The sequence below is a fragment of the Pan troglodytes genome, chromosome 11 (assembly GCF_028858775.2).
Source record: "Pan troglodytes isolate AG18354 chromosome 11, NHGRI_mPanTro3-v2.0_pri, whole genome shotgun sequence".
Classification (NCBI taxonomy): domain Eukaryota; kingdom Metazoa; phylum Chordata; class Mammalia; order Primates; family Hominidae; genus Pan; species Pan troglodytes.
In genome coordinates, this window is record NC_072409.2 from 84,019,617 (window position 1) to 84,040,458 (window position 20,842).

At 38.4% G+C, this 20,842-nt stretch overlaps 1 long non-coding RNA gene across 3 annotated transcripts in view; it reads right to left on the reverse strand.

The window, feature by feature from the left end:
• Positions 1 to 20,842, reverse strand: part of LOC107976851 (uncharacterized) — a 425,817-nt gene that overhangs the window by 283,580 nt on the left and 121,395 nt on the right. For 2 of the 3 annotated variants that reach the window (XR_010148735.1, XR_008537016.2), the window contains exon 2: positions 17,941 to 18,038. This is a non-coding gene — a long non-coding RNA (uncharacterized LOC107976851). Of the gene's footprint in view, positions 1 to 12,380; positions 13,537 to 17,940; positions 18,039 to 20,842 lie in introns of those variants that run through there. The other variant, XR_010148734.1, reaches the window with a different exon arrangement.

Sequence of the window (20,842 nt, forward strand, 5' to 3'; positions counted from 1 at the left end):
ATAGAGGGGCACCCGCCTTTATGAGGTGTCTGTTGGCCTCTACTGGGAGGTGTCTCCCAGTTAGGCTACACAGGGGTCAGGGACCCACCTGTCTGTTCTCAGAGCTCAAATGTCAGGCTGGGAGTACCACTGCTCTCTTCAGAGCTGTCAGACAGGGACACTTAAGTCTGCAGAAGTTGTCTGCTGTCTTTTGTTCAGCTATACCCTGCCCATAGAGGTGGAGTCTGTAGTGTCAGTAAGGCTTGCTAAGCTGCAGTGGGCTCCACCCAGTTTGAGCTTCACGGCCACTTTGTTTACCTACTCAAGCCTCAGCAATGGCAGATGCCCCTCCCTTAGCCAGGCTGCTGCCTTGTAGTTCGATCTCAAACTGCTGCGCTAGCAGTGAACAAGTCACCGTGGGTGTGGGACCGGCAGAGACAGGCATGGGAGAGAATCCCCTTGTCTGTTAGTTGCTAAGACCTTGCGAAAAACGCAGTATTTGGGTGGAAGTGTCTCGTTTTTCCAGGTGCAGTCTGCCATGGCTTCCCTTGACTAGGAAAGAGAAATCGCCTGACCCCTTGCACTTCCCGGGTGAGGTGATGCCCTGGCCTGCTTTGGCTTGCCCTTCATGGGCTGCACCCACTGTCCAACCAGCCCCAATGAAATGAACCAGGTACTTCAGTTGGAAATGCAGAAATCACCCATCTTCTGCGTTGATCACGCTGGGAGCTGTAGACTGGAGCTATTCCTATTCGGCCATCTTGCTATGTAAACTCAAGATCTGATGATTTTATAAGGGGAAACCCCTTTCACTTGGCTCTCATTCTCTCTTGTCTGCCACCATGTAAGATGTGACATTCACCATCATGGGGGACTTTCGCCTCCCCAACCACATGGAGCTGAGTCCATTAAACCTCCTTCTCTTTATAAATTACTCAGTCTCAGGTATGTCTATTTCAGTAGTACAAAAACGGACTAACAGAAAAAATTGGTACCAGTAGGGTGGGACACTGCTGTAAAGATACCTGAAAATGTGGAAGCAGCTTTGGAACTGAGTAACAATGAGAGGTTGGAAGAGTTTGGAGGGCTCTGAAGAAGACAGGAAAATGTGGGAAAGTTTGGAACTTCATAGAGACTTGTTGAATGGCTTTGACCAAAATGCTAATAATGATATGGACAATGAAATCCAGGCTGAGGTGGTCTCAGATGGAGATGAGGGACTTGTTGGGAACTGTAGTAAAGGTGACTCTTGTTACGTTTCAGAGATGAGACTACTGACATTTTGCCCCTGCCCTAGATATTTGTGGAACCCTGAACTTGAGGGAGATGATTTAGGGTATCTGGTGGAAGAAATTTCTAAGCAGCAAAGCATTCAAGAAGTGACTTGGGTGCTGTTAAAAGCATTCAGTTTTAAAAGGGAAACAGAGCAAAAAAGTCAGAAAATTTGTACCTGATGATGTGATAGAAAAGAAAAACCCATTTTCTGAAGAAAAATTCAAGACAGCTACATATATTTGTATAAGTAACTATGAGCCAAATGTTAATCACCAAGACAATGGGAGAAATGTCTCCAGAGCATGTGAAAGACCTTTGTGACAGCCCCTCCCATCACAGGCCCAGAAGACTGGCAGGAAAAAATGGTTTTGTGGGCTGGGCCCAGGGCCTTCCTGCTGTGTGCATCATAGTGACTTGGTGCCCTGTGTCCCAGCTGCTCTAACCATGGCTAAATGGAGCCAAGGTACAGCTCTGGTCATGCTTCAGAGTGTGCAAGCCCCAAATCTTGGCAGCTTCCACGTGGTGTTGAGCCTGTGGGTGCACAGTAGTCAAGAATTAAGGTTTGGGAACCTCTGCCTAGATTTCAGAGGATATATGGAAATGCCTGGATGTCCAGGCAGAAGTTTGCTGCAGGGGCTGAGCCCTCATTGAGAACCTGTGCTAGGGCAGTGCAGAAGGGAAATGTGGGGTCAGAGCCCCAACACAGAGTCTCTACTGGGGTACTGCCTAGTGGAGCTGTGAGAAGACGGCCACTGTCCTCCAGACCCCAGAATGGTAGATCCACTGACAGCTTGCACCATGCACCTGTAAAAGCCGCAGACACTCAACGCCAGCCCATGAAAGCAGCCAGGAGGGTGGCTGTACCTGCAAAGCCACAGGGGTGGAGCTGCCCAAGACCCTGGGAACCCACCTCTTGCATCAGCATGGCCTGGATGTGAGACATGGAGTCAAAGGAGATAATTTTGAAACTTTAAGATTTGACTTCCCTGCTGGATTTTGGATTTGCATGGGATCTTTAGCTCTTTTGTTTTGGCCAGTTTCTCCCATTTGGAATGGGGGTATTTATCTAATGCCTGGATCCTTATTGTATCTAGGTAGTAACAAACTTGCTTTTGATTTTACAGGCTTATAGGCAGAAGGGACTTGCCTTGTCTCATATGACACTTTGGACTGTGGACTTTTGAGTTAACCCTGAAATGAGTTAAGACTTTGGGGGACTGTTGGGAAGGCATGATTGGTTTTTATATGTGAGGACATGAGATTTTGGAGGGGCCAGGGGCAGAATGATATGGTTTGGCTGTGTGCCCACCCAAATCTCATCTTGAATTGTAGCTCCCATAATTCCCATGTGTTGTGGGAGGAACTCTGTGGGTGGTAATTGAATCATGTGGATGATTTCCTCCATACTGTTCTCATGGTAGTGAATAAGTCTCACAAGAGCTCATGGTTCTATAGGGGGTTTCCCCTTTTGCTTGGCTCTCATTTTATCTTGCCTGCTGTCATGTAAGATGTGCGTTTTGACTTCCACCATGATGGTGAGCATCCCCAGCTACATGGAACTGTGAGTCCATTAAACCTTTCTCTTTATAAATTACCCAGTCTTGGGTATGTCTTTATCAGCAGCATTAAAACGGACTAATACACCCAGATATGCTAGCACCAGTGAAATCATTTGATTTCCTGTCACTTTTTCTTTGAAGGAAAATTGGGAGTCACAGAATTTGCCAGTTTATCAGAAATAAGGATAATGGACATCTCATGCGCCTCAATAAATAAAGGATAAGGAAAAAGATCTCCATCCCATTTGCCCAATTTTTATCTCTTCTCTTGGATTGTAGAATTTATTGATTCCATTAAAATATATTTCGTACCTGCTGTATACCAGGCTTATTGCCAGATATTGAGAAAGACTTAAAATAAATAATTACATTAAAAATTAAGGTAGGCATACAGATATTCAGAAGTTTATGACCCAGTCGTAGAGTATACTTAAAAACATACACATGGTTCTTTCTGGGATGGTGGCTTAGTTAAGAGTATTTCCTTAGCCTATGTCTTATTGAAATAATTATAACATTATCTTTTAGAAAGCACATGTATAATTATTTCTAAAAGAACCAATTAGCAAACAGAAAAGTAATCTGGAGCAAAATTAAAAATATTCGCAATATAAAAAAAGAGCAAAGCAGTTAAAAACAAAAGAAAATATAACCCTTGAAGCATCTCTCAATTAAAAAACAGTAAGTTTTAGAAAACAGTGACCAAGACAACCTTGAAGTTCCCTTCAGCTTGACTGAACATTAGACACGCTTCTTTACGAAGCTAGGTTCCTGGCCTCCCTTTTCTTGGAGTATTTTATTTAGAAAACTTATAAATTCTTTCTTTGCTCTTTGACATGTAAATCATTCAAAAAGCCTCTTGACACTTTATGACCTAGTACTATCTTTCTCAAAGCCCTTGGTGAATAACTCAAAGACCTCTAAAATTTAATCATCAAGAAAGGTAATTCCCCTATGTCCCAGTCTTTGTGAGAAGGTAGGAGCCTAAATTCAATGGATTTCTTGCTCCAATTTGCAAAATTACCTCCAGTTATGAAGATATGAGAAAGTTTACTTTTCCTTTGAATAAGGCCAATTAGCAAACACAGATGGCCTACAATTTCCCTGATCCTAGCTCTTTAAAATAGCCTTGAATTAAGTCTTCCTTCCCTATTTAATATTGGCTAGTGTAATTTTTGTTTCAACAACATGTATTATCTATATTTTGTGACATTAAATAATATCTAAGCTATATCAAATAAAAAACTGGCATTAAAAAAAGAACAAAAGAAAAATTTTAAAAAAGAAAAGCACATAATGGACCAAGTAAGATCATGGTGGAAAGTAAAAATAATCACATTTCAGTGCATCTTTGGGTAATGGAATGTGGGGAGCAGCTACAGTATGGATTTTTAGCAAAAATGCCCTTTTAATTCTAATAAATATTTTCTTTTGAAAAACATCCTATTTACTCTGGTAACTTCAGGGAGTCCTGAACAATTGGGGAGATTTCCACTAATATACCAAAATTTAACATGTAGGAAAAGGAACTCTGATCTACCATCCCGACCCCAAACATAAAAAACACATACAACAAAAACAATAATAAAAAGAGAACAGGAGGGGAAATAAAACATAATTGAAGATAAGAAATTATAGAACAGTTGAATTAATAAACATAAGTTTTAATACTTTTAATCAATGTAAATAATACAAAATCATTAAATATATAAAAGGAAAAGCACAAACATAAAATTAAAAATAATAAACATAATAATATATAGAAAGTCAACCAAAATATCAGTATGTCTCTCTCAATTTCAAACACAGTTTTATAAACTAAAAAGTCTTAATAAAACAATATAAAGCATCAACATTGACTGAAGAAGTAGGCAATCTCAGTAGATTAATCATTTAGTAGAAAAATGAAAATAATCTATAAAGTCTGTTCCCTCTGCCTTCAAAATACCTAAAATGGGTAGATGTAGTGGTGCTTTCTTTTAAATATTGGCAAAACCAAATTATACCCTTGTTCTACAAGCTTTTCCAGAAAACATGACTTTGAGAATTCAATAAGAGTTCAACATATGAAAACGTGACAAATAAAGTAAAAATCCTCAATAGATCGAATAAGAAATTTTGTAATATTATCTTAACAAAATATTCATTGAATCATTGCATTGAATAAAAAGCTTCTCTAAGCAGAGAAAAGAATATGAAAAACTGTAATACACACTCTAGCCTCTTAGACTTGGAGAAGAAGACATATAAACATAAAATAATAACATTATAATTCAAAATAATAAATGATTAAGTGCCAGTATGATTTACATAAAACATACATGTAATAGGAGCTCAGAAACAGAGATGATTATACATGAAAAGGTGATTTGGGCTGCATCATTTGACACTTCTCCATAAGAGTCAAAACATTCATATTGCCTACCCTAATAATCCACTGGTGGGAAAAGGTGTTGCACTTTATGCCTACAAAGCATTGCTGTACATGCACACAGGAAGCCTTGTAGCATAATATAAACAATGCAAAAATAGAGCAGAATATTTTAAGAGCATGCCTCACTGACCCAGACAATATTGAAAATTAAGCAATAAGTGTGTCTTTGCTAATTCCAGCCCTGTTACCTGCTACTTTGTCAATACTGGTGTTTAGTGTCCAAGAAAATCCTCTCAGATATCCAATTCTCCATTGGTTGTTTACATGTTAGTCTATATTTAGTCACTATGCAAATATTCCCTGAGGTTTAGTTTTGCTTATGAAATAAGATATTTTGTCTTTTATTAAAGCAGCATTAACATCAGAAATTAGGTAGCAGATACGTTTTGGGGAATATTTAGAGGAGGTAAAAGAATAGACATTTCTCTCCTTATACACATGATAAATGGCCTCTTCCTCTCCTGCCTGGGAAAGAAGACACAGGGCTTAGTAGTAACAGTTTAGACTCTTAGGCCAGATGGCCTAGGTTCAAATTCTAACTCCACCATTAATTAGCTGCGTGACCTTGGATATTCTTAACATCTTAATTATCTGAGTTTCCTCATCTGAAAAATGTGGTAAATAATAGTATTGGCAATATAGTTTACATCTCAGTCCTGTGAAGGTTCAATGAAGTAAAATGCCTAGAACTGTTCTTGGCAGAAACTAATCCCTTACAAAGAAGTAATAGTAATCCTAGTGATATCACTAGTAATGCTAGTTCACACATATTGTTCACACACACAGCATGATTAACAGTAGTAATCCCCCACCCCCAATACACTCTTCAAAACATTCATTGACATCCTACATGTGGTTCTAATATGATGTGATCAAATTTTAATGTGGGCTTTAGTGCTTTCTTGCTGCCCACACAATAGCATTCTAATTGCTCTACAATAATTGTTGCTCTTAAAATGCTCTTTGAGAAGCATGTTGACATGCCTCCATAGTTACCTGAGCATTTAATTAATACACACTGATGGGGTGGATCTATCCTGAGTAACAGCTTCACTGCATCACGTGTTGCCAGGAAACACCAAGATAACCTCATCCTGTCTCACTAGATCAGCAGCCCTGGGTGCTGGAGAAGCACTTTCTTTTACAGAACTATGTTTCTTCACATGCTGTGATCTGGCCTCAGAATAAAAAGCTCTCAAGCCTGCCTCTTCTAATTTGATGTTACCACATGGTAGAGAAGATGGATCACAAAGGCAGCATAAAATGTTTAAGTTGAGGGCAGCCAGCTGTTTACTGCTACTTATCAGCTTCCGGAAAAGAGACTATGGAGCTGCCCTCTCTTTTTCCTCACATACATAAAACTTGATGAGATATTAACATTTAAATTACAGCACTCTTTATTTTTATTCTGTTCTAGAAGCTCTGAAATGCATTTGACTGTTTCAAGCCGCCTTCTGGGGAAGCTTAATAATACCTCCAGCATTTTTTTTGTGGTCTTTATTAACCTGGGTACCTGCTGTCACTCCCCAAGTCCACAGAAGAGAATTTGATGATTGCTGAAGCCCGAGGCTCTTGTTTGCCTAAATATCCCTAACATGTCTAATCTTCCAGGTACTTCAGTCTGACAACTTGGACCAAATGAAAGGTAAAATATTAGCTGCCCTCCTCTTATGAATTCCATGGACACTTAGGCCCTCACCTAAGCCTCTTGTTTTCTTCCTGTTGATGGGTCTGGAACGTGAGCACGAGATGCACTTTTAATTAGCAAGAGGATGAAGCCACTCTGTCACTGGGCCTGTTAACAGTGATCGGAGAATACTGTTTTCTACCAAGAAAACCCTCCTACTCATGCACGCCACCATTATGCCCGCCTTCTGCCCTGCAGGTTGCCCTGTCCTCTCTAGCTCTTCTCTTAAAATCCAGATCAAATTTTGCCTCTTTTCTGCAGCTTTTTCTAACACTTCTTTACCTCTACTCTACCTTCTGAATTCTCAAAGAATGAATTACTCCCTTTTTTCTTCTCAAAGAATTATATGTATAACTAACAGATTTATTAGCTTGGATCTATTTCTGCCTTATCTTTTAGTCTGTGAAGACATATGTACAGTTGTCCCTCAGTATCCACAAAATATTCATTCCAGGACACCCTGTGGATACCAAAATTTGCAGATGCCGAAGTCCCTTCTACAAAATGGCATAGTATTTGCATATAACCTATGAACAACTTCCTGTATACTTTAAATCATATCTAGATTACTTATCATAGCTAATTATTGTAAATGCTATGTAAATGGCTGTTATACTATATTCTTTTATTAGTGTTATTTTTTATTCTTTTTAAAAATATTTTTGACTCATGCTTGGTCAAATCTGCAAATGTGGAATCTACAGATGTGGAGGCAGAATTAAAGTGAACTAAACTAATAAAGTGAAATGAAAATTAAAGTGAACTAAAATAAATGGAGTTTTAAAATACTGAAAATGTCCTTCTAGTTTTCACCACCTGAGAAAAAAGCTCACCTGAATAAATCACCAAAGCACTATTTAGTTACATTACAATAATAACAGTGTTTGACCAAGATTCAAGTCTGCTGTAGGTATGGAGTAAATGCTTCTTAAGTAATTACTTTATCCTTAAAACCACTGTGATAGTTTCAAATGATCCTTCACAGGCAAAATTAGAGGGCATCAGCAAAGTGGTTGACTAGAAGCTTCTAGTACCTTTTCCTCCCACAAAAAAACCAAAATAATAAATAAAAACTTACATTTTGATCAACATAACTAAAGGAGAGCTCCAAAGAACAGCAAAAAGTAGCAAAAATCTACTGGAGCCTAGCCCCAGGCTGGCCACATAGGAAAGGGAAGAAAACACTTTGTCTCTGCCACCCCACCTGCCCAGCTGGGATCAGCTTGGAAGCAGGAGGGATTCTTTCCTACGTAAAAAGGTAAGCAGGAGAATCCCAACAGCTCCCATCACCACTGTGAACACCTTTAGTTTTTGCTAGCAAATATTCCCGCAGTCCTCACAGGCTCTAAGCCCAGCTAAGGAAGCTCCCCAGAATCCACACATTGAGATACCCCAGAGAAGAAGCCAATGTACTGCTCTGTCCCTCCAAGGCCTGTGCCACTACTGTGATGTGCCGTCTTGGAACTAGAACATCCTGCTTCAGGAGTAGCCATTGCCCATGTCCATCCCTGAGGCTTTGCTGCCATTGTGACATGCCCACTCTGTAGCTTGCCATCCCCTAGCAGAGCCATTGCTATTTCCTGCCCCACTAGGGCCAAGCTATAACAGAGCTGCTCCATCCCCCCCATTCTAGTTGCTGATGTAGCCCTCTCCTTAGAGATGAGCTGAAGTTGTGTCCTGCCCCTAGGATCCTCAGGCCACCCGTACACCAGAGAAGTTGTGCACCTCATACTACAGTCAAGACAATGCCCTCCTTCTTGGGGTTCCCAGGCTTCCAGAATACCAGAGTAGTAAAACCTCTTCTCCCAGCACCATGGATGAGGCAGCATCTTGTCCTCTGGCGGCTTCAAGCCCCTGGCACACTAGAGTAGCTGTACCCCTTCGTGCCACAGCTGATGAGGTGTACCATATTCCAAGGGTCTGGAGGATATGCTGACCCATGTAGCCACACTCTGTGGGGCTGATCAGACATAGTGCCTTGCATCCCAGGGAATCAGAGTCTTGGTTGTGCTGTGCCACCAGATCCTCCAGGCTGAATAGCCACAGTATCCTGCTTATTTACAATTGGGCTAGCCCCTTGCAGTCTGAGCTGCTGAGATGCCTTACTTCCCTGGAGAAGGTAGTCATTGGTGTGCTGCTTCCCTCCCACCAGGGATCAAGCCACAGTGGTGCCTTGACATTCCTGGGTCCTTGCTGCTACTGCACCTGGCCTCATAGACCCTGGGCCACTGCCATATCCTACCACCCCAAGATCCATAGTTACCATTGTGCAATATGTCATCACCTGGAGCACTGGCTGCTATGACCTGGTTTGGGTTCTAAATAGCAGCTGAGCCCTCCTCCTCAAAGCCTGAGCATCCAGAACATCATACCTTCTTCCTCAGAGCTGGGTCAAGGCTTTGCCCTGCCTTCCAGGGTCAGAACCACACCTACATCTTAGACCCCTGGGGTCTAACTGCTTGGGTTTGCTCAGTGCAATAGACCACAGCTTAGTGGGAGAACTACATCCATTTCTGTCTTGGAAAGTGAACCTGTACCTTAAGTCCTAGGTGCTACAATAGTTTCACAAGACCCTGAGCCCAGGAACCCAACTCTATAGCTGCTCAGAGCACCTATGACCTGAATCCTTTTGCCAATGCAGCTGTTTGTGGGTTGTGTCAGACATGACACCAAGAAAAATTCCCTCAGTTAAGATACTTTGCTATAGGGAAGGCAAGAACAGGAGGATCCCTAAATCCCTTGCTTTGATAACCTACACAGCCAATACCACTGCCACAAATTCCTGCAGCCTAGACAACTGAGACACTCATAATTCATTGACATTGATTATAACTGAAGAAGCTACATGGAGACTATACCATTGTGCCCACACAGAACCAGAGCCACTGTACCCTGACCAATTGGCACCTTCAGGCCCACAGGCCCATCTGCAGGTGGAAGTCTTCCTCTATGAAAGCCACTTTATAAAATTTGGAAGAAGTGCCAACACTGTGAGATACCCATGCAAAACACAAAAAACATGAAAAAGTAAGGAAACATGACATCATTGAAGGTACACGATAGCTCTTCAGTAACTGACCACAAAGAAATGGAAATTTATAAATTGCCCTCCCACCCCAACAATTTAATGTAATTCTTAAGGGAATTCAGTGAGATACAAGAAAGTACAGACAGATAATTTGATGAAACCAGGAAAATAATTTGCTATCTGAATGAGTTATTCAATGAAGAGATAGAAACCATAAAAGAGAACCAAACAGAAATCTTGGAGATGAAGAATTCAATCAATGAAATGAAAAATATCGTAGAGAGCTTTGACAGCAGACTACATCAGACTAGATCATAGAAATAATCTGTGAACTCAAAGATAGGTCTTTTGACATGACTCAACGAGAAAAAAGATGAAAAAGAGTGAAGATGGCTTATGAGAAGTGTGGGCGGCTTTAAGATAACATTTTCATTATTAAAATTTAACAAGAAGAAAAGACAGAGAAAGGAACAAAAAACTTATTTAATAAAATAATTGCTGTAAACTTCCTAAGTTTTTGGAGAGATATGGACATCCAGATCCATTAATCTCAAAGGTTCCCCAAAAGATATGACTCATAGAGGTACTCTCCAAAGAACATTATAATTAAACTTGAAAAGCCAAAGACAAAGAGATAATTTTAAAAGCAGCAAGTCACATATGAAGGAATCCACATTAGACTGTCAGTAGATTGCTCAGTAGAAACCTTGCAGGCTAGAAGAGAATAAGATGATATGTTCAAAGTGCCAAACAAACAAACAAAAAAACCCGTCAGTCAAGAATACTATATCAGCAAAGTTTTCCGTCTAAAATGGATAATAAAGTCTTCCCCAGACAAACAAAAGCTAAAGGAATTTAATGCCAATAGACCTGCCCTACAAGAAATACTTAAGGGAGTTATTCAGGTAGAAATGAAAGGATGGTAATTACTCTCATGAACACATATGAAAGTGTAAAACTCACTAGTAGAGGTAAATCCATAGTCAAATCCAGAATACTCCAATACTATAATGGTTGTGTATAAATCATATGTATCTCTAGCATGAAGGTTGAAAGTTAAAATGGTCATACATAATTAAAGCTACAATAAGTTGTGAAGGAATGCACAATGTAAAATAATGTAAATTGTGACATCAAAAACATAAATTGTGAAGGAAGTGTAAAATGTTTACAGTTTTGCATATAATAGAGGTTAATAACCAACTTAAAATTGTTGATTGTAACTATAGGATGTTTTATATAAGTCTTATGGCAACCACAAAACAAAAAACTACAGCCAATATACAAACGATAAAAAGAAAGGAATCAAAACTTGGCACTACAGAAAATTTTCAAATCACAAAGGTAGACAAAAGAGGAAGAAAGAAATAAAGGAGATACAAAATAACTAGAAAAGAAATAATAAAATGGCAGTAGTAAGTCCTTACCTATCAATAATAAACTTGAATGTAATTAGATTAAATTATCCAATCAAGATAGTGGCTGAATGCATAAAGAAAAAGATTCAATCATATTCTGCCTACAAGAGACTCACTTAAGCTTTTAGGACACAACTAGGCTGAAAGTGAAGGTTGTAAAAAGATGAAAATGGTAATCAAAAGAAACCATGAAAATGGTAATCAAAAGAGAGTGGGGGCCGGGTGCGGTGGCTCACGCCTGTAATCCCAGCACTTTGGGGGGCCGAGGCGGGCGGATCACGAGGTCAGGAGATCGAGACCATCCTGGCTAACACGGTGAAACCCCGTCTCTACTAAAAATACAAAAAAATTAGCCGGGCGTGGTAGCGGGCGCCTGTAGTCCCAGCTACTCGGGAGGCTGAGGCAGGAGAATGGCGTGAACCCGGGAGGCGGAGCTTGCAGTGAGCCGAGATCGCGCCACTGCACTCCAGCCTGGGCGACAGAGCGAGACTCCGTCTCAAAAAAAAAAAAAAAAAAAAAAAAAAAGAGAGTGGGATGATTATACAGATGATCCTTGACTTACAATGGGGTTACATTTCAATAAACTTATTTTAAGTTGAAAATGTCATAAGTCAAAAATGCATTTTGTATGCATATCCTACAGAACATCATAGTTTAGCCTAGCCACATCTTAAATGTGCTCAGAACACTTACATAAACCTAGACACAGATAAGCATTTTGTAGACATGATGGGATGTGAAAACACAAAGCACAATACCAAAAATACTAACCTGGTAACACAGTATATTGTAGAGTATCAGTGTACTGCTACTCATGATTATGTGCCTGACTGGGGGCTGAAGTTCATTGCCAGTGCCCAGAATTGCCAGAGAATATCATGCACCATATTGGTATCCCAGGAAAACATCAAAACTCAAAATTTTATGTGTGGTTTATACTGAATGCATATTACTTTCTTATCACTGTAAAGTCAAACAACTGCAAATCAAAACACTGTAAGGGAGGGACTATCTTTATTGCATGATCTCATTTACATATGGAATCTAAAACAAATTTGAAATATACAGAGATAGAGAACAAAATACTTGTTACCAGAGGCACGGTGAAGAATGGAGAAAAATGGGGCGATTAAGGTCAAAGAATACCAAGTAACAGATATCTATATGTATCCTATAACATCATGCTATATACCTTAAATAAACACAATAAAAAAGTAATAACAGCTATTATTTATTGATTATTACTTGTGCTAGGCACAAGTAGGGTGCTTGTGACAACCCTATGTAAATTAAGTATTATTTGCCTATTGTAAAATGGGGAAAGTAAGGCTCAGGCAAGTTAAATAACATACATGAAATTATGAGGTTGATAAATTGTATTAATCAAGGTTTTCCAGAGAAATGAAACCAATAGGATACATTTATATATCTATATCCATCTCTATATTGAGAGAAATAATGAGACAGAGACACACTCAGATTGCTTTAAGAAATTGGCTTCTGTGATTATGGGGGCTGGCAAGTCTAAAATCCATAGGCAGATTGACAGCCTGGAAATTTAGTAAAGAGTTGATGTTGAGGCCTTGAGTCTAATTCTTCAGGGTTGTAGGCTGGGAACTCAGGCAGAGTTTCTATGTTCAATCTTGAGGAGATTTTTTTTTTTTTCTGGGAAATTTCAGTCTTTACTTTTAAGGCCTTCAACTGACTGGATAGGATACATCCACATTATAAAGAGTAATCTGCTTTACTCCAGGTCTACTGACTTAAATGCAAATCACATCTAAAAATATTTTCCCCAGCAACATCTAGACTAGTGTTTGACTAAACAACAGGGTATCCTAGCCCAGCAAAATTGACTCATAAATTTAATGATCACGCAATTGGTAATTCTAAATCCAGTCAGAAGTCTACATTCTGTGTCCACAGTGTCATGTCTATATGTTGGTCCAGTCTCCCATGGACTGTGCCTTGTTATTTGTTTTCTCTTTGCTAAGCCACATCCCCTGAGGGCTCTGTTTATGCTCATTGCAAAATCTTTGACTTTTTAACTTACTGGGCATATTGTCTTCCTACTTTTGTTCTCTTCTGTTATTTTATTTACTTGACTCTGACATGTCTCATTCCCAATGCATTGGCCAGTCATCTTCAAATCCACACTGTGGGTCACAGAGAAAAGCAGTAGATAACAGAATATAAGTGGAGAGCTCAGAGATCTAAGAACTAAAATGTAAGCTGGAGTAAAATTCACTTGTGTTACTTTCAGTAGTGTTGTGTTTATGTTCCCAAGGAGAATGCTGTTAAGATGAAGATGCTGATCATGTTACTTAGTATTACAGAGGTAAGCTATTTTGTGGCAGTGAATAAGCCTTAAGTGCTTTTGGAATGTGCAGAACAGATGTCAAAAAATCAAGTGAGGTCATAATTGAAAGTCCCTCAAAAATTGTAAAAATGATTTAAAAATGTTGGTTATTTCAACACCTAATATGGCTCTTCATTGAATTTTTCTCCTTTCTTCTACTAGATGGGAACATTATCTATCCCCATCTACAAAGGAGTTATTTTGGGGAAGGAACTCTTTCTTACTTGTTTAGTGTAATGACTAAAAGCTCAGATTTTGAGGGCCTGAACTTGAAACCCAATTTGGTATTTGGGCAAAGCAGGCATCCTCTATTTGCCTAGGTCTCTTTGTTCTTATTTTTTAAATGGACATAAAATAATAAGTGCCTGGCATGCTTTAGTACTACTATTATTATAGTTATCCCATTCACTAGGACCTGCTCTGTTAATATTAACATCTTAGTCCACATTTTAGATTGATCCTATTAACATGGTTTAAACTGCTTTGATCTTTATAACAAAGCATCCACAGTAACAAAGACCCTATCAAAATCAACCTTTGGGAGCATGAAAACCTGAGAAATGTGAGCCTTTAAAGGCTACTTAGAGATTGGAAACCAAAGTAATTAATTCTTAAAATTATTGAGAAAGAGTAAGAAAATACAAACTCAATAGTGCAGGAATGGTTCTTTCCAATATTGCCTAATGATAGAGCAAACCTATCTGAGTTCTCTGGCTTCTCTCTGCATTTAAGATAATGGGTTTTGAAATTCAAATGCAAATGTAACAGCTAAATCTGTTCAGGTAAAGTACTTTTTGATACATTGCTGGATGTATTATCCTTCAGGCTAATAAATAATTAGCACTATTTTTGTAATATTTTTGAAGTGGTGATTTGTACATTTTTATTAAGAGAAATAATTCACATACCATAAAATTCACCCATTTACAGTGTGCAGTTAAATGGATTTTAGTATTTTTAACAGACTCATGTAACTATCACCCCTAATTTCATCACCCCAAAAAGAAACTCCATACCTATTAGCAGTCATTCTCCATTCTCCTCCATTGCACCCCAATCCTATGCAATCACTAACCTAATTTCTGTCTCTAAGGATTTGTCTATTCTAGTAGACATTTTCTATAAATGAAATCATACAATTTAGGGTCTTTTTAACTGAATTATTTATCTTAATATATATTGTTTTCAAGGTTAATCCATGTTGTGCTTCATTCCTTGTTATAAATGAATAACAATCTACTATATGGATATAACACCTTTTGTTTGTTCCTCAGACGGAAATTAGAGTTGTTTCTACTGTTTGGCTATTATAAACAACGCTGCTATGGTAATTTGTGTACAATTTTTTGTGTGTGTGCGTGGATATGTTTTAATTTCTCCTGGATACCTACGAGTAGAATTTATATGCATTTTAAACCTGTGTTAAGATAATTATTGAATTATTTTTGTAAATGTGTAAACACAAAGAGATTTCTGCTGCATGGAAAATTACAGCAGAAAGAGAAATGTCTTACATTTACATAAGTTACAAGATGTTTTCAAATAGTTACCTCAAATATTCTCGGAAATTGCTCTGAATGATGAAGCAAAGGTCCACTTTTTCCCATTTCACAGATAAGAAAATGGACCACTCTGAGAAACCTGGCTTAAATCTTGCATCAGGCAAATGAGAGAGGAAAGGAGAAAAACCCTTATTTCCACATTCTTTCCAAAATTACCTGGTTCTTTAGTAGGGGATTATTATGTTTGTATACCTATAGAAATTTTAAAAAGTTAGTAATAAAGATATCTTTATAAAATCTGGCTAGTTATGTAGCAAATTCATTTTTCTTTTTTTATGGATAAATGAAGAAATTAAGATACTTTATTTAATCTATAGGTCTGTTATTCCTTTACTTTCACTATGATATGTATATGTGTGTATATATATGTATATCTATGTCTGTATATACGTACACATACCCATTGGAAAAAATATATGTATATATTCCTACATATCTGGTCCTTTGACCTTTCCCTTTTTTCCTAATCTTTCTATACGTTGATACTTGGACTGCTAAGTAATTTTGAATAAAATTACAAAATAGAATGCCATTGTATCACTTTCAGGTTTTCCACCTCAACTGGGCTCTCAGAATGATTCAGCAAATAGTTTTTTCTGTTTTTGGTTGATCTCTACTTTGAGGATATTGTGAATTATCAGAAGCAATGGGCACATCACATGTGATATCTCCATCTGGATATCAAACCTTTTAGTGCAAGTGGTGCTTCATGTGCCTTTCCCCTCTAATGTCTACTAGAGTGACTTGCACATTGAAGGTACCCAGTAGATATTTGCTGATTAAGATTATTATGTCTCACTAATATCCAGCTCATGATTTAAAGTAACTATGACCAAACTCTTAGGAAGCAGACCTTTGTTTACACTTTTTCAGGCAATAATATAACATAGACAATATTTGATTATATGTGTCAGGAAGTTGATAGAATCACCAAAATATTTGTATATTTTATTGTTATACAAACCTTGATCATGGCTGAACATTTTATAGCAATTAATTTTGATACTAACCAGTAAAAAGAATCTTACTACCTTAATTTTCAAATTTGGAGGAGTTAGCTACATTCACACCTAAACTATCACTGGATCTGATCCTGGTGTTTTCCCCAATGAAGTCCAAAAGGATCTGATGGTTCATGGCCCAACTTAGTTTACACTTTTATTATTGGTTTTTATTAGTGGGTACTAGGTAAACAAATAAGTACCTAACTTTGACCTTTAATTTTACTTTGATAATGGTGAACATGTGCTTTTTAAAATTTTTTTTAAATTTTTAAAAAATTTTTTTGAGACAGGGTCTCACTCACATCACTCAGGCTGCAGTGCAGTGGTGTGATCATGGCTCACTGCAGCCTCGACCTCTCAGGCTCAAGCGATCCTCCCACCTCAGTCTCCCCAGTAGCTGTGACTATAGGTGCATACCACCATGCTCAGCTAATTTTCAAAATTTTTTTATAGAGATGGGATTTCACCATGCTGCCCAAGCTAGTTTCAAATTCTTGAGCTAAAGCAATTCTGTCCACCTTGGCCTTCCAAAGTGCTGGGATTACAGGCATGAGCCCAACATATAAGTTTTTGAAAATGTGTCCAATGCAAGATAAATGTGCTAAGAGCTAAAAGTGAGAAGGGCAGGTGTAATCATTGCTCTGGCTTTTCTCTCTCTTCAGAGTTAGAGTCATTCATACCCTTTATATTTGTTCTGGAAAATTAGTTAAATATAAGATGAGACAAATGTGAGAATGGGTAGAAAGAAAGGAGGAAACAAGTCTGACCTACTGTTTTATTTCACACTACCTTGTTTTACTCATGGCCAAACACGTTATCCTTAAGATAGTGACTAAATCTTAACTAAATTATAACAGATACATTTCAATCACCAGTCCCAATCCACCTATATGCAGCTTTAGTTATTCATTTATATATATCTTTAAGGGATTAATTTTACATGTCAAGTTCTATTGTATGCAGAAGCAATAATGTTGAGGGCCCCTCTAGGATGGCTTCAACAGAAATAATAAATATATACGGAGTAATAAACATGTTGCTCTTGAACCAGACACATATTTTGATAAGTTACACTTAGCAATTATCTTGGCAAGTGTCATTTACAGACAGAATTTTTACAGTAGAATGTATTCTGTTGAAAACACAAGCTTTCTTCAAAGTCACTCAGTATAGCTATCATGTGCAACTGATAATGAGTAAGTTAACTGGTCCATTGTTAGCTTTCTAATAAGCCTTTAGATTTAAAAACCCATAAATACAAGGTACTGATTCCACAGTCCTACAAATAAAAATAAAGCCATTTTCTTATGACATCACATAATTAAATGGTTGGATATTGTAATTCCCAGGCATCTTCATGTTCTATGGCAGTAAGAACTGGAAAATTCAAAGCAACCATGCATCCATTGTAACAAACAGAAAAACAAAAGAGAAGCATTTTAATAATGATATATCAAAATGAATTATCATTTTTATAGTGAGAAATAGCCAATAATGTATGACTGTATTACAAGAGTATTTTAACAGTAGTCAGCTTAATTCACTGCATGGAAGACATAAGCAGTTTCACTTTCCTACTACTTACTTAAAATTATTATTTGCCTGGAAAGCACTGATTTACTATCACCAACTTACTTGTATTTCAAAGGTCCCCAACTCGGCAAGCTTGTGGCCTTATCTTGACAGCCCTGCTATGTTCATATGTTCTTTTAGTTGACACAAAGGAGTTCAACCTGAAAGCATACAACCAGAGTTTATTCTTCACAAAATCAGATTTCTGCTAGTGCAGCACTGCACATTTCATCAGCTATTTGGAGTAGCATGGTCTTTGGGGTGTCTTCTCCTACATGCTGGCAGGAAAAGAATCTTGAGACATAGCTCAGTGCTGCTGACATGTCACACTGTTTATGTGACCAGGGAAGCTTCTGTTTCTGATAGAGGTAACAGGGGTTTGCTAGTCAATAACTGGATAAGAATATAGAGGCTTCTTTGCACAGAGGAAAGAAACTAACATGTTTCTACCTGTTGCCTGTGCCTCATTAGCTCTGTACATGCAAAAGGAGCATCGATTCATTAGCTCAGCTGGGTTGAAATTTCTGATGATGACTAGGCATAAACAAGTAAGAAAATAAAAGGAAACAGGATATCCAAGGGCATGGGATGGGAGGAGGAGGAAGCCCATGTTTTCCAAAAGGGAAGAAAGAAAGGTGGTATGCTTGATGGTATTTTCAAGACCAGCTGACCTTGGCATTTGTTCTGCTTGGCTGCCATAACAAAATACCATAGATTGGTGGCCTCAACAATATATATTTACTTCTCAAAGTTCTGGGGCTGGAAGTCCAAAATCAAGGTTCCAGCAGCTTCAGTTCCTGGTGAGGGTTCTCCTCCTGGCTTGCAGAAGCCACTCTTGCTATATCTTCATATGATCTTTCCTCAGCATGTGACCTCTTAAAAGGAGATTTCTTTTCCTTCTTCTTCTAATAAAGCCACTAATTTTATCATGAGAGCTTCACCCCGCATGACCTAATCTAACCCAAATTTTCTCTCAAATGTCCCATCTTCAAATATCATCATACCAGAAATTAGAGCTTTAACATATGCAATATGGAGAGGACATGATTCAGTTCATAACAGCATTTAAGGCCTAGAGTCTTTTCTTGGTGAAGTGATTATGTAGGGTGCTGGATGCAGAAAGGAGATTCAGGATCAGAGCTGGGCATGGAGGAGGGTCAGGGCTGCCTGTTATCTACAGAGCCTGGAGCCAAGAGAGATGCAAAAGGCAACTAGGGACCAAGGGCAAAATCAAGAGCCAACCCCCAAATCCAAAGAAAGAATACTCCAAAGGGGTTATTCTCAGAAGAAGGGAAATTGAAGTCACCAAAGCTGAGCAAGTAGGTGTAGAAGAGATGTTTAAGAGGCAGAGCCTCATAGGAGTTCCTGAAGAGCTGCAGTATGACTCCATGTGTGCCTCTGGCAGTAGTGGGAGGGAGAGGTTAAGAAGAACAAAGAACACATAAATATATAAAGAGAAAATTGATCAGTGGCTTCCAAAGAGATCCTGGCTTCTGTAAAGACCTTAGAGAGTTCAATCATTTGCATGTGCATAAAATATCTAGGAAGACACCTAGAAATTAGGAAGATTGGTTGTCTCTGAAGAGGGGGAGTAAGTGACAGTGGCTTTGGGCTGGAGGGGGAGGGAGACTTTTCACTGTGCTCTCTTTTGTATTTTTTAAAATTCTGAGCTACAGGACTATAACAAAGGAAAAAGTAGTATCACTTAAAATTCTATGTTATTACTACTACTATTATTATTATTATTATTTGAGCCCAGGCTGGAGTGCGGTGGAATGATCTTGGCTCGCTGTAACCTCCGCCTCCCAAGTCCAAGTGATTCTCCCACCTGAGCCTCTCTAGTAGCTGGAACTACAGGCATGCACCACCACACCCGGCTAATTTTTTATATTTTTAGTAGAGACTGGGTTTCACCATATTGGCCAGGCTGGTCTCGAACACCTGACCTCAAGTGATCTACCTGCCTTAGCCTCCCAAAGTGCTGGGATTATAGCCACTGTGCCTGGCCATCACTTAAAAACTTTAGGAGATATACCTAATGCTAAATGACGAGTTAATGGGTGCAGCACACCAGCATGGCACATGTATACACATGTAACTAACCTGCACATTGTGCACATGTACCCTAAAACTTAAAGTATAATAATAATAAAATAAAATAAATTTTAAAAGGAAATAAAGTAAAATTTAAAACTCAAAAAGAACTAGAGAGAGAGAGAGTGAGAGAGCACATTAAGAAGTAAGAAATGTAAAATTTTCTTCATGAGTGCTTCTAAGGCTAGCAACTATGGGCCCACTCTGCTATTTTCATCATGGAACTCCTGCTACTGAATTAGGAAAGGAAGTTGTAAAATTATATCAATGTCCCTATTCCACTTTAAGTAAAAGCATCTTTATTTTTACCATGACCATGCCTCAAAAATTGGGCTCATATTCATATGAGAATTTTATATAAACAGCCTTCTTGTCAACCGAGTAGAATACTTGTTACTCACAATAAATCACTACCATTATTATCATAAAATACCTCTAATTTCTAACTGACACATCTTTACTAAATGCTTAAGCCACACCAAATTCTGAAAGCCACTATGTACATGGCTAACCCAGACAGCACATAACACAGGTACACACGGCATAATATTAGGATAATAACCAGTATAAGCCAAAGAGTGAACATATACTAAGTAGATAAGTTAAGTAGAGAAGATTCATAAATGGCAAATACTGAAGGCATCATAAAAATTCACCTCTCATCAGTTACTAGGAAAAGGTTCCTTGGGGAAGATAACTCGCTGTTGAGCAATTACAGAGAAGAGAGGAAATGCCAGGCATGTAACAGCTGAGAAGAACATTCAGAGATGAGTGAGAGAATTGGGTAAAGGCAGACTAAATAAATGTTCCAGGGAAAATGAATGTCCAGAGGCTGAAGAGTAGGAAGACAGTCAGCCTCACAGAGACTTGG